This window comes from Bubalus kerabau, chromosome 4 (genome assembly GCF_029407905.1).
Source record: "Bubalus kerabau isolate K-KA32 ecotype Philippines breed swamp buffalo chromosome 4, PCC_UOA_SB_1v2, whole genome shotgun sequence".
In the NCBI taxonomy this organism is placed as follows: domain Eukaryota; kingdom Metazoa; phylum Chordata; class Mammalia; order Artiodactyla; family Bovidae; genus Bubalus; species Bubalus kerabau.
The window spans coordinates 77481035-77494439 of NC_073627.1; the positions used below are offsets into that span (position 1 = coordinate 77481035).

General features: G+C 39.6%; 1 long non-coding RNA gene across 13 annotated transcripts in view; it reads left to right on the forward strand.

Annotated features, from left to right (window-relative positions):
- The window catches only part of LOC129649869 (uncharacterized), a 326398-nt gene that overhangs the window by 296504 nt on the left and 16489 nt on the right, over positions 1-13405 (forward strand). For 10 of the 13 annotated variants that reach the window (XR_008713323.1, XR_008713324.1, XR_008713326.1 and 7 more), the window contains one exon: positions 10167-10322. This is a non-coding gene — a long non-coding RNA (uncharacterized LOC129649869). The other 3 variants (XR_008713325.1, XR_008713320.1, XR_008713321.1) reach the window with 3 other exon arrangements.

Below are 13405 nucleotides of genomic sequence, written 5' to 3' on the forward strand. Positions count from 1 at the left end.
CATACCTGTCTCTTGAGAAAGCTGTAGACAGGTCAAGAAGCAGCAGTTAGAACCAGACATGGAACAACAGACTGGTTGCAAATTGGGAAAGGAGTATGTCAAGGCTGTATATTGTCACCCTGCTTATTTAACTACTACAAAGAGTATATCATGGGAAAGGCTGGGCTGGATGAATCACAAGCTGAAAACAAGATTTCTGGGAGAAATATCAACAGCCTCAGATAGGCAGGTGATACCACTTCACATAAAGTAAAGAGAAACTAAAAAGCCTCTTGATGAAGATTAAAAAGGAGAATAAAAAGCTGGCTTGAAACTCAGTATTCATAGAAGTAAGATCATAACATTTAGTCCTATCATTTCATGGCAAATAGAAGGGGAAAAAGTGAATACAGTCACATTTTCTTTTCTTGGGCTCCATAATCCCTGTGGATGGTGACTATAGCCACGTAGTTAAAAGATGCTTGCTCCTTGGAAGAAAAGCTTTGACAAACCTAGAAGTGAAAGTGAAGTCATGTCTGACTCTTTGTGACCCCATGGACTGTAGCCCACCAGGCTCCTCCGCCCATGGGATTCTCCAGGCAAGAATACTGGAGTGGGTTGCCATTTCCTTCTCCAGGGGATCTTCCCGACCTAGGGGTCAAACCCAGCTCTCCCACATTGCAGGCAGACACTTTAACCTCTGAGCCACCAGGGAAGAAAAATCTACACAGTGTATTAAAAAGCAGAGAGATCACTTTGCCAACAAAGGTCCTTTGGCCAAAGTTCTGGTTTTTCCAGTAGTCATGTACAGATGTGAGAGTTAAACCATAAAGAAGGCTGACTGCTGAAGAATTGATGCTTTTGAATTGTGGTCCTGGAGAAGACCTTTGAGACTATCTTGGACTGAAAGGAGATCAAACTAGTCAATCTTAAAGGAAATCAACCTTGAATATTCATTGGAAGGACTGATGCTGAAGATGAAGCTCCAGTACTCTGGCCACCTGATGCAAACAGCTGACTCTTTGGAAAAGACCCTGGTGCTGGAAAAGATTGAGGGCTGGAGGAGAAAGGGGCAACAGAGAATGATATGGTTGAATGCCATTACCAACTAAATGGACATGAGTTTGAGCGAACTTTGGGAGATAGTGAAGGACAGGGAAGCCTGGTGTGCTGCAGTCCATAGGGTCCAAAGAGTTGTGCACAACTTAGTGACTGAACAACAGCAATGGTCTGAATTGAGTCTTCATCCCACTCTAGTGTTGAACATCTGACCACCATGATTTATGGAAACCTTCTCCTCCTCTGGCTTCTGATACACTTGCATTATTTGAGGCCTTCTATCCTGCCCTCTCCCTGACTCTTCATTTCTCTTGTACATTCTGGACCTGTACATTCTACACACTTCTCCTTATCTTCTCCTTTAATCTCTGGGAGAGAGGAGCCTTAAATCTTCATCCCAATATCTGACTATTTCCTACTAATAATTCATAGAAGACAAGTCCAAGATTATGTCTATATTTAAATGTCTTGCTTCATGTTGTGAATTACTTTCTAGGAAGATTATCCTTGTTTGCATTCCTACCTTTAGTATGTCAGAATGCCCACCTTACTGTACCCACAGCAATATAGAATGATGGCTGTATAATATTTGATAATTTCTTAGGTGAGATTAATACCATAGTGGTTTTTCTTATACAGTTAAGCCCCTCAAAATTCTCCCTTCAGTAAGCTGCTTCTATGCTTTTGGACCTTTTATGTTGAGCACCTCTGAATAAATGTGGAGAGGGAGGAACTGTCAGAGGGCCAAGAGGGCAGAGAGCCAATAAAAGGACAAGTATCAGATTTGGTTTGGTTCACAAGACAGCCTCATACTGCTGGGGGCCATGACCATGAGAATGAACTATGTAGATCTGTGAACCCGGAAATTAGGTGCAGAGAGTGGGAAAGAGTCAGTGTTTCTCAAACCTTCTTTAGTGAGTTCAGAGTTGCTCTAGTCCAGAAAGAGTTTAAGAGGGTGTTACTAATTATTTCCTCATTAATAATGGAGAAATGCTACCCAAACTTTTGCAGGTCTTCCTTATACTTGATATTAAGGCTACTGCTATTATCAGTGATCTTATGCGTCTTCATAAAAGTCAGGATAGACATACCAAGCATATATGGTCTTCTGCCATGAAAACCTGGAAAGAATTCTCAAAGTCCCTTAATTTACTTCAGAAATATTATGAGCACAAACATTTTATGGAAGATACAATCTTCTTACAGGATGATTTATGAAGATGAATAAGACCCATACTTGGCTTTCAAGTAGTCCATTTAACCAGGTAAAGAGGTAAAACAGATGTCAACATGACTAAAGCATGGACATGTCCATAAGCCAAGTGCCGCTAGGTTAGGCACAGATAAAGGAATTAAAAGATGTATGCATCATCAGAAAGGAAAATTTATACTCTGAAATGGGCAGAGTTTCACAAATAACATAAAAGGATGGGCACGGTTTTCACTAGTAGAACAAAGGTCTGATTTGGGGAGAGGAGGCAACATTTCAAATTGAAGAAAGTCTGCATGAGCAAAGGTTATGTCTGAGGCGGGGCAGCTTCTCTAGGATGGAAGTTCATATGTAACATGTTACATCTCAACATATGTTAAATGTTGAGATAATGAGATTGTATTTCATTCAGTAGCCACTGGGAGCCCCTGAGAGCCCCTAAATAAGGAAAAATTTTGATGCTGAGTTTTATTATGAAGTGAAATTCTGACAGCCATGTGAAGCCTAGGTTACAATAAAGGATGGGAGTATGATACCTAATGAGAAGGCTATTATTCCATTAGTCTAGGAAGAGGGTAAAATATACTTGAAATAGGGAGGCAGGAATGAGAAGAAAAATGAGGAATGAGATATGGAAAGGCCTGGTAGAAATAAAAACTAATGACTTAGAACCTAATTCAATTTGGGACAAACAGATAGATTTCCAGTCCAAGTGCCCAGGAGACTATTAAAAGTACGGTGTTATTAATGGACAGTGAATTCAGAAGAGGGAAATGATGTCAGGAAAGAAGTCAGTTGGAATGTACTGCTTTTAATCTATCAGTTTTCATTCATTTATTTGCTAAGTAGGCAATTGAAGTCTTGGAAAGTAGGAGAGAAAAAGCAATTAAACACATTAAGGACCAATTATCATGACTGATCTTGGATGAGCATATGACCCAAGATGAGTGAATCAGATTCCTTTCTGAGGAACAAAAGGGAGGAATGCCAATCCTGCTTGGCTGGCAGCCATATGCCCTGCAATGTGAAGCAAGCTGGTCTGAGATAATGAAGCCAACACACTGGGAGACATGAAGAGACAATCTTGGTGGCCCTTGGGTCCCTAAGTAACAACTGCCTCTCATTCCATAGTTGTCAGAGCCTCATAGTAAATTTATCCTTTTGCCTAAGCTAGTTCAGAGAGAATTGCTATTATTTGTAATTGAAGGAATCCTGAGTATTAACACTATTAAAAAGTCAGAGCTAGTTGTCAGATACTTCATTTCAATTTTAAAAGCACTATAGGGTTTGTTCTTTCATTTAACATTTATTAAGTCCGTCCTCTGTTCTGGGCATTATGATAGCCTCTGAAGATAAATTGGATATTGAATTGGAGAGAGGACTGAGCGGAGGAGGGTTTTGAAGTATGTCTGGCCCTGTAGTAAAGACAAATCCCAATTTATCAATAGATACAGTTCCAAATGTCCTAGTGTAAACTGGCTGTTTGAGAGAAGAGATTACTCCATAGAAACCTCATTGTGAATGGTGGTGATATGCCCAGGACAGCTGGGAAAAACCCCATTCCCCTATAATAGGACAGATTAGACACAAACACAATAGTGTAACACAGATAACTTGTCTTTCTGAAAAGTTCATATGGAACAGCATCTGAGGACTCCAGGCATTGCTTGGACTTAGGCGGATTCTCATGGGATGTGTCCTACCTCTTGAAAACAGTGGTAACTGTTGTATGTGGCATGAGGTTTTTAAAATTCTTGATACGTAAGGAAGGACAAGGGCGATTTAGTACAGTTCAAAGGAGATTCAGCAATGGGGACAGCATGAAGAGAGATGTACCAAGTAGAACGAAGAGAAGGAATCAGAGGTGCTTGCGTTTTGCTGTGTGTCTAATGTGGATTGTAGAGAAGAGGCCTGACTGGAGTTAGAGAGACTGAAGGATCCTACTGGAACTCTGCCGAAAAGTTGTTTTGGAGAGCTTCGTTTTAGGCAATTTATTCCCCAGTTTCAAAGGTCATGTCCTAAATACCCAGAAAAAATATTAACTGATAGTGACTCAGCAATCATACTGATATTGTTGCAGAAAGGAGGAGCCCTTCCAGGGCCCAAGAGTGGGCTCTGGTCTAACACTCAGAAAGGAATTGTCTGAGGAGACACACACGCATGCTGACAAAACAAGTGACTTTATTGGGAAGCAGAACTTGGGCAGAGGGTAAAGGAACGCAGGAGAACTGCTCTGCCATGTGGCTCAGAGTCTCAGGTTTTATGGTGATAGGGTCTGGCCAGACATTCTGACTCAGGGTCCTTCCTGAGGGCACACACATTGCTCAGCCAAGATGGATACCAGCGAGGAGGATTCTGGGAGGTTGGTATGACATGTGACGCCTCCTTTGGACCTTTCCCAAATTCTTCTGCCCTCTGGTGGCTTGTTAGTTTTATGTTTCTTACCAAGATGGAAACTCCAATACTTTGGCCACCTCATGCGAAGAGCTGACTCATTTGAAAAGACCCTGATGCTGGGAAAGACTGGGGGCAGGAGGAGAAGGGGACGACAGAGGATGCGATGGTTGGATGGCATCACGGACTCAATGGACATGGGTTTGGGTGGACTCCGGGAGTTGGTGATGGACAGAGAGGCCCGGTGTGCTGTGGTTCATGGGGGTTGCAAAGAGTTGGACACGACTGAGCGACTGGACTGAACTGAACTGAACTGAACCAAGACCTCCTGACATAAAATAACTAATGCAAATAGTTATGGTTGCTGGCCAGGGTGGGAGGTTTCAGTCAGTGTTTTCCATAACAATATAATATCAAAATAGTCTGTACTCCTTTGAGATCTCAGTCATACTACATGCCTCTGCTCCCAAATGTACCTGGACTGGTTAGCAGAATCTGGCTCTCTCTACTCATGCCAGCTGGCTGAGGTGCCAACCGACATGGGGGGTCAGATATGCCCTCATGATGATGTCTATACTTACCACATTTGATTGAATCCATATGAATTATGATTATGATTTGAACAGCACCCATGTATTTTGAAGTTATCCCTGGTGGCTCAGCTGGTAAAGAATCTGCCTGCAATGCAGGAGACCTGGGTTTGATTCCTGGGTCAGGAAGATTCCCTGGAGAAATAAACAGCAGCCTATTCCAGCATTTTTGCCTGGGAAATTCCATGGATGGGGAGCCTGGTGGGCTACTGTCCATGGGGTTGCAAAGAGTAGAGCATGACTGAGCAACTAACATTTCACTTCACCTTATTTTGATTTGGGGATGAGTTAAATCCTATTTGCTACCCTATATCTAACCTAAAATGAAGGAAATAAGGAGATTCCATGAAATCTTTTACTTGATCCATCTTGCTTTGATTGAAAAGTAATCTTAAAACAGGTGTGAAGTGTTAAAAGATTTTTTTGTTTTTTAAACAGATGGAAAGTAAACACCTGGGAACTTTTCAGCTCAACATATTTGCAGCCCTGAGACAGCCAAGATTCTTCACTGTGAAAGTTCTCCAAGGATTAGCCTATTTCTGTTCTCCCCGTTCCACACATAAATATTAATTACCCCTAAATACAGCCCATTTACTAGCATCAGTCATGAAAAATTTAAAATGCCAAGCGAGTGTGAGAGAAACTTGACTGTAAATAATTGTTACATTGTTCTGTTTGTTCTCAGCATTGGTAGTTAGGCAGGAGTTTGTGAGAAAGGGGAAGCTGTGAGCATGCATGGCCTGTGGATGATAATTACAAAATGCCAGAAGGAGAGTCTTGAATTTTTTAAAGAGGCTTTAATGACTCCCAGGACATTGAGGCAGAGCAGCATGGATCTTGTTGAGAAAAAAAAAAAAGTCAGTGTTACAGAAAATTCATTGCCTGGTTAGAATGCAGAGAGGGGATGGATACTAAACATTCCATCTGAACTGTTCAGGTGGTCAATGGGGAATTTAATTTTACGAAATGTGGTTTTGTCGTCTTTCAACCTGGCAGAATGGTAACTCAAAGGGTGGAGGAGAAATGGAGGTGCAGAATTATACTATTTAAATGGTATTTATAAAGACCAATGAGATATTTCATCCTTCTTTCTCTGAGGAAAAAGGTACAAAAATGATGTCCTAAAGGCATATGAGATCAGTTGGAATAAGTTAAGTGGCAAAGACAATAATAATGTAACAGAAATATAACCTGTATTATTTAAATTATTCAAAGGATGCTAAAAATTGTTACTAAGGTCACTATGATGCATAATGATAATGTGTGGTATGTTAAACCTATGTGGTCTTTAAAATATAAATTTTCTGATATAAAAGTAATAAAAATACTGTGGAAATTTTGGAAAAGATACAAATATTGAAATAAGAATTAAAATTCAGAAATAAGCAATTAACATTGTTCCCCAATGGCTTTTTTTAAAAAAATTTATTGCTGGCTGATTATAAAGGCAATCAGAATTCCTCACAAAACATTTATAAGATATCAAAATATAATATAGTCTAAAATAAACATTGTCAAATTACTGTCATGTACTTCATGAAATGCTACACTTTTTTTCAAGGTTTAAGAATTTCATTTTGCATCTGAGCGTGTTGATGTTTTTAATCAACAATGTTGAGTCAATGATTAGGAATGCTTGTATTAAGTGAAGGAGGTTAGAGAGCTATGGCACCTTTCTAACTGTTTGACATAAACTGTTTATATATTGACGTAAACTATTTGACATAGAACTATTCAAATTATTTGACATAAAACTATTGTAGAGTTTTAAGGAACTGAATTTTCACAAAACATGATTGACCTCCATTTTGTTAGAATCAGTTTTTTGCATCTCAATGTTCATGACTCCTATTTCCATCAAATATATAATATTATTTTTTTCTATTTAACACTTTTGAAATTGAATTCCATTTTCTTTGATATTAACACTGCAACCACTCTAGAATGAATGCAAAGAAACTTTGTCTTTTTTCTCTTTTTACCAAGGACATTTTTGCTTATCATTCTACTCTTGACATTTTTGTTACATCCACAGTTATAGATAGGTTTCTTGCAATCATCAACATTTATAAATTAATTTCACTCATTATAGGAGTATGTTTCATTTTTAAAGGAGGGAATAACTACCATCATTCCTATATTTCGTCTTCTTTCTGTTATTTCACCTAATATTTTCTGATTCTATGCATTGTTATTTTATCATGTTTCCCACATTTTCTTTTTTCTAATCTTCTTGTTTCTGATAGGCTCTGTCAACATCTTATAGAGAATATAGAAAGTAACACAGCTTTTGATGTAAAATGGTGAGAATTTCTAGAGAAGCCAACTTCCACCTGGGAATGATGTTCTGAACACTGGAGAACTGAACCAACAGAGGACCTACCCTCACTGAAATAACCTTGGAAATAGTTTGCGAGTGTGATGCCTGAGCTGATAGCCAACACGTAGGAACACGGGATCAGGAACCTCCTGCCGTCCCAGCTGCTACCGCTGCCACCACATCGTCTCAAAAACTAGGGACAGGACGCCGGGGTCCTGATGCAGGAAAGTCCTGTGTCTCCACAACCCTATTTGCCAGTAGCTAAAACTGAAAAGGAGGCTAGAGAGAACCTCTAATTCACTTCCACTTTCCAAAATTTCAGTGCTCTTATTTGTTGGGCAAGAGCTAATTTTTATCCTTTAGCTGTGAGTAGTAATAGTGTTAGTCACTCAGTTGTGTCTGACTCTTTTGTGACCCCATGGATTGTAGCCCACCAGGCTCCTCTATCCATGGACTTCTCCAGGCAAGAATACTGGAGTGGGTTGCCTACCCCTTCTCCAGGGGATCTTCCTGACCCAGGAATCAATCTAGGGTCTCCTGCATTGCAGGCAGATTCTTTACCATCTGAGTCACCAGGGAAGCCCCTTTAGCTGTGAAGGAGTCTGGAAATGCTCTCTGGTCTCTGTATAGGAAAGTCCCATAGAAGGAAGGTGGAACAGATAGGAAGGTCATCCATCCACAGTATCTACCGTCAGATAGCCGGAGTCTATAGTCCTATTTGAATCTTATTTGAATTATTTAAAATTTTTGTTTTACAAAATTAGCATTAAACTATTTCTAGAGTGACAGGTAAATGGTGATTCTTGACTTTGTTTGAAAGTGAAGTGAAAGTCATTCAGTCGTGTCTGACTGTTTGCGACCCATGGCTTATTCAGTCCATGGAATTCTCCAGGCCAACATACTGCAGTGGGTAGCCTTTCCTTTCTCCAGGGAATCTTCCCAATCCAGGGATCGAACCCAGGTCTCCCGTGTTGCAGGTGGATTCTTTACCAGCTGAGCCACAGGGAAGCCCTAAGACTTTGTTTATATACAAGTTATTGTTTTCTAACCAGTAGTTCTCTCAAATGTACTTCTTAACATTTCATTAAAACACCTAAGAAAAAAATCCAAAACATAAATAATACAGTGGAAGATGACTCTGATAACCGGCCTACCAACTAATAAAGCAAATGTCAGAAAGTTATTTAAAATATATTTTAAAAATTATATCTATAATTATATATTTATGTGCATATGTAATATTGCATTTTCATATAGAGATACAAAATATAAAGTGAACTATTATTTTTGTTTTGAATTTTTTCTTAGGTGTTTAATGAAATGTTAAAAAGTGCATCTGAGAGATCTATGAATGAAAATCATGATTTTTGACTTAAGGATGTATAATACACTATAGCAATATAGTCTTCCCTAGCTTATCATTCTTATATTGTAAAGTTGTTTCTCAATTTTAGGAGGGTTTTTGGTAGGATTTTATTATAAGTTGTTAAAATCTTGACAGTCTCCCTAAGTAGTTTAAAGCAGTGAGTTTTCCTCAAAATCATGAGCTGAAATCATCCTTTACAATATTTTTTATGCCAGTGAATATGCTCCCAAAACAATCTAATTGTCTGCTATTTAAATTAACTCAGTAAATGTTCATTGTGTCCTTAATATATTCTAGGACCCTAATGGGGCCTTCCACGATGAATAGTCTTGTCCCTCCCCCATGCAGTCCCAGCCTAGCACACTCTATAAACATAATATAAATGAATGGACACTCTGACCAAAAGATAAATGAAGCATCATGAAAGAGTGTCCTTAATGCTGCCTGGGAATTACGAGTCAGGGCAGATTTCATGGAGGAGGCAAGAGTTTACCAGATTTCTCAATTTCCTAGTTGAAAAAAAAACAAAAACAAAAACCAACAAAATTAAAAATCAGAGGGTGGTCAGAACTATCGCTTTAATTTTTTTTTTTTTGAAAAGCAGAATAAATGTGAAGCACCTGGGATTTTTATTTGTGTTACAATTTGTGGAAAAATAAAGGTGACTATGATGACCAGGAATGGGGGAGCCTGGTGGGCTGCCGTCTATGGGGTTGCACAGAGTCTGATGCGACTTAGCAGCAGCAGCAGCAGCATGATAATAATGGGGCTTCCCAGGTGGCACTAGTGGTAAAGAACCCGCCTGCCATAGGGTCACAAAGAGTCGGAGACGACTGAAGGAACTTAGTATGCATGATGATGATAATGGATATTATTGATTGCTTACCCAGAAGCTGGCTGGGAACCTTTCCCCTTTTCCTGCTAACACCTTAGTTTTCCTTCTGGTGTCTCTCTCTCTTCTGAATTGTAGCACCCTTGTTTTGAAGGGTGACCCCAGCTCAGGTGTGAGCTATAATTAGTCTAAGTCAGTTAAAAATCCCATTCCCCTGCCAGTGATTGGTTGAAGCCGCTACACCTGTAATAAACAGAGTAGGTATTACTTGGTTGCAGAGATAGGTTCAGGAAAGAGCACAAAACTGGATCTGGGCCAATGAAATGTAAGGGGGATTTTGAAAAGGGGATTCTGGGAAATTTTCCTTTCTACTTAAAGGAAAGCCTTCAGTGCTGTCTCTTGCTGGCTATTGGCAGAAATACAAGGGATACTGTAGCCATCTGATCACCAGCTTGAAGAGGACCAAAGAAATATTCTGACTCCCTCATGCCTCTCCAAGAATCACAGGGGAATGGAGACAGAGCCATTGAATTAAGTAGGTCCTAAAACCTACCTGACCTATGGATTTCCAGGTATGAGAGTCTATAAGTGTTTTTACTGTTTAAGCCAGTTTGACATGAATTTTTAGTGCTTGCTATCAAAGTTGTTCCACTTAATTTAATAATTCACAGCTGAGAATAAAAAGAGCTAGCCTATGAATTGAGGTAAATGTAATGCTACAACATTTTAAAAGAATGGAAACAAAAATCATAAAGGTTGGTGAAGGTAAAACCTGAGAACCTAAAATATTACAAAGGTAAAATAAATGAGATTTAAAAAGCCTAAGTGAAAAATAATTAAGTTATAAATCAATTTGGCAGAAAGAAGAAATCCTAAAATGGGGCAGAAGTGACAAACTAAATTGTTGAAAAACCGTAACAAATTTCTAGCATACTGGTAAGACCCTTTTAGATTGAGAGAAATAGCTGATAGACACATTACTTTGGGAGTGACGGAGATTTAATACAAAAGATTTCCAGAGAAATTTCTTTGCAGGTCTTTAAAACCACCTGTTTCTGACTTCAGCCCTGGCGATTCTGATGAGGCAGGTGTGACTGAAGTCCTGGCATGCACAGCTTTGTGGATCTTGATGTGATTCTCTCTGCCTGTATCTCTTCCTGTTGTATCTTTCTATGTGTGCCTCTGTGTGTGAATTGCCTGTATCCCTGTCTCTCCGTGCGTATTTCTGTCTTGCCATGTAAGTTTTCATGTCTATGTCTGTGAGTCTCCCTTTCTGTTTCTCGTTGTCTCTCATTGTCTCTCTGCTTATCTCTCTTTCTCTCTTCTATGTCCCTGTGTCTGTATGCGAAGCATGTCTGTGTGTTTATGTCTGTGAGGGTACATCTCTTTGCCTGTCTGTCTGTGTCTCAGTAGGTTTACTCTTTGGGTGTCTGAATCTCTATGTGGCCTCTTCTGTGAGTTTATTTGTATGTTTCTCTGTGTGAATCCTTCTCATATGAATCTCTCTTCCTGACACTTAATTGAGAACATACATAAACTCAGTCTGTACCTAAAACAAAGGATGGAAAATCCAGGGACTTTCCTGCGGACTTAAGTGACTGATATTCCTCAAAGTGGGTTGGTCAGCCAATAGGAATCCTCCCCTTCCTCCACCACTCTCCCCACCCTTCAGAGCAATGAATTCACGGGGCACGGGGTGGTGGTGGGGTAGCGGGTGGGCGGGGAGGGGGGGAACCTGTGTATTTGAGTGCCTTACCATGAACCCACAATATCAGACACACTTCTTCAGGCCTTGTCTCAAATTCACATAACAAGTCAGAAAACTCCCAACACTGAAGGCAGTATTGTTATTCATTTCAGTGATCCTAATCCTAAAATAATCCTGAAAGTGAAAGTGTTAAGTCACTCAGTGCTGTCGGATTCTTAGTGACCCCATGGACTGTAACGCCCAGGGCTCCTCTGTCCATGGTATTCTCCAGGCAAGAATACTGGAATGGGTTGCTATTCCCTTCTCCAAGGGATCTTCCCCACCTAGAGATCAAACCCATTGCAGGTGGATTCTTTACCGTCTGATTCACCAGAGAAGCCCAAATTGATGTTATTTATTCCTCCTTGCATGAAAATACCATCACACAGTCATGTCACTTCTAACTCCTTACTGGCTTTTGTGCTAGCATACCTTTCTAGGACATGGCCATCTAGCTAGCAGCCTCACCACATCCATCAAAGAACAACTGCCACTTCTTTCCTCTGCAGAGCACTTTTGTGCAACCCTAACTTACGAGTTTGGCAGGCAGCACCCCTTTCTGCCTCATTTCCTGCCTGCACCATCAGGTAGAAGATACCGTCTGCCTTTTCCTTCATAAATTCCTGACTTTGAGACCTGTCATGTCCTGATCCAGATGTTACATGGTTTTTCCTCCTTAGTCCTCATAGGAGCTCTCCCAGTCTGGCCCTTAATACCTGGGTCGGAAAGATCCCCGAGGGAGGAAGTGACAACCCACTCCAGTATTCTTCCCTGGAGAATCCCATGGGCAGAGGAGCCTAGTGGGCTCCAGTCCATGGGGTTGCAAAGAGTCGGACACGAGTGACTGAGCACACTGAGCTCCTTCTCCAGGTCAGACTTTTATTCTTCCTTTCCTCTTCTTTTTTCCATCTTTGGAAATTCCAAAACTAACACTCTTTCTGCATTTCTTCATGAATAGTCCCCATTGCATGTTTCTGATAAAATACAGTTCTGATATTTCCAAAGGTCGTTTTAAAATTTACTAGTCCCAAATATGTCTGACAAGTCAGATAGTAAGAGATGACAGTGATCTTCAGATATCTGGAAAGAAAAGGACTGATGCCCAAGTCCCAGTCTCTGTGCTGGTAGTATGGCCTTGAAGAAGGTACTTCTCCAGGTGACTCTGTATGTGAAAAATGAGGGATTAGATTTTATAACTGCTAAGATAGGGTTGATCATCATAGAAACAAATTTTCACTGAAATAAAAACATGTATTGCCACTCAACTTATGACACTTAAGGAATTAAAAATCACAATCTTCCATGCTCATGTTTCAGTCAATCAAATATTAGTTTACTTTCTCAAACTAAATTTGCATTTATATTTTTCACATGATTTATAATTTGGTTTAGTTTGTGTTTCCTAGTTTGCACTTTTGTAAAACTTCAACTGAAAAATAATCCAACTGACTAATATTCATTTCACTGCTAAGAAGCAGAATTAAGTCCTTAATTTCATTCTTCATTATGAATTCCAACAACTTAGTTTATATTCATTCATTTATAGTACATTAATTACCTTTTTCCACACATGAGAAGTTTGAATCTAACATATTTAGACTAGAGTGAATTTACTGAGACTAAATGCAGTGTATTTGACTTTTTCATCACAAAACAACAATTCTGTTTAAGACAGCAGGACATCAAGTCCATCAATGCCTTTGGCTGTCTAGTTTTCCTGAGAATGAACTTGGATTATCTTCTTGAAAGATAGGATGCTATTTCTTCATGCTTTTAGAAACTATTTTCTAAGGAATCAGTTCAGTCCAAGATTATAAGCAAATAATGTAATAAACAAATTGTAAAAGAAAAAATCAGAATAAAGAAAAAAGACAGCTGGTTAATTAAAATGTGGACAGGGAAAAGAGC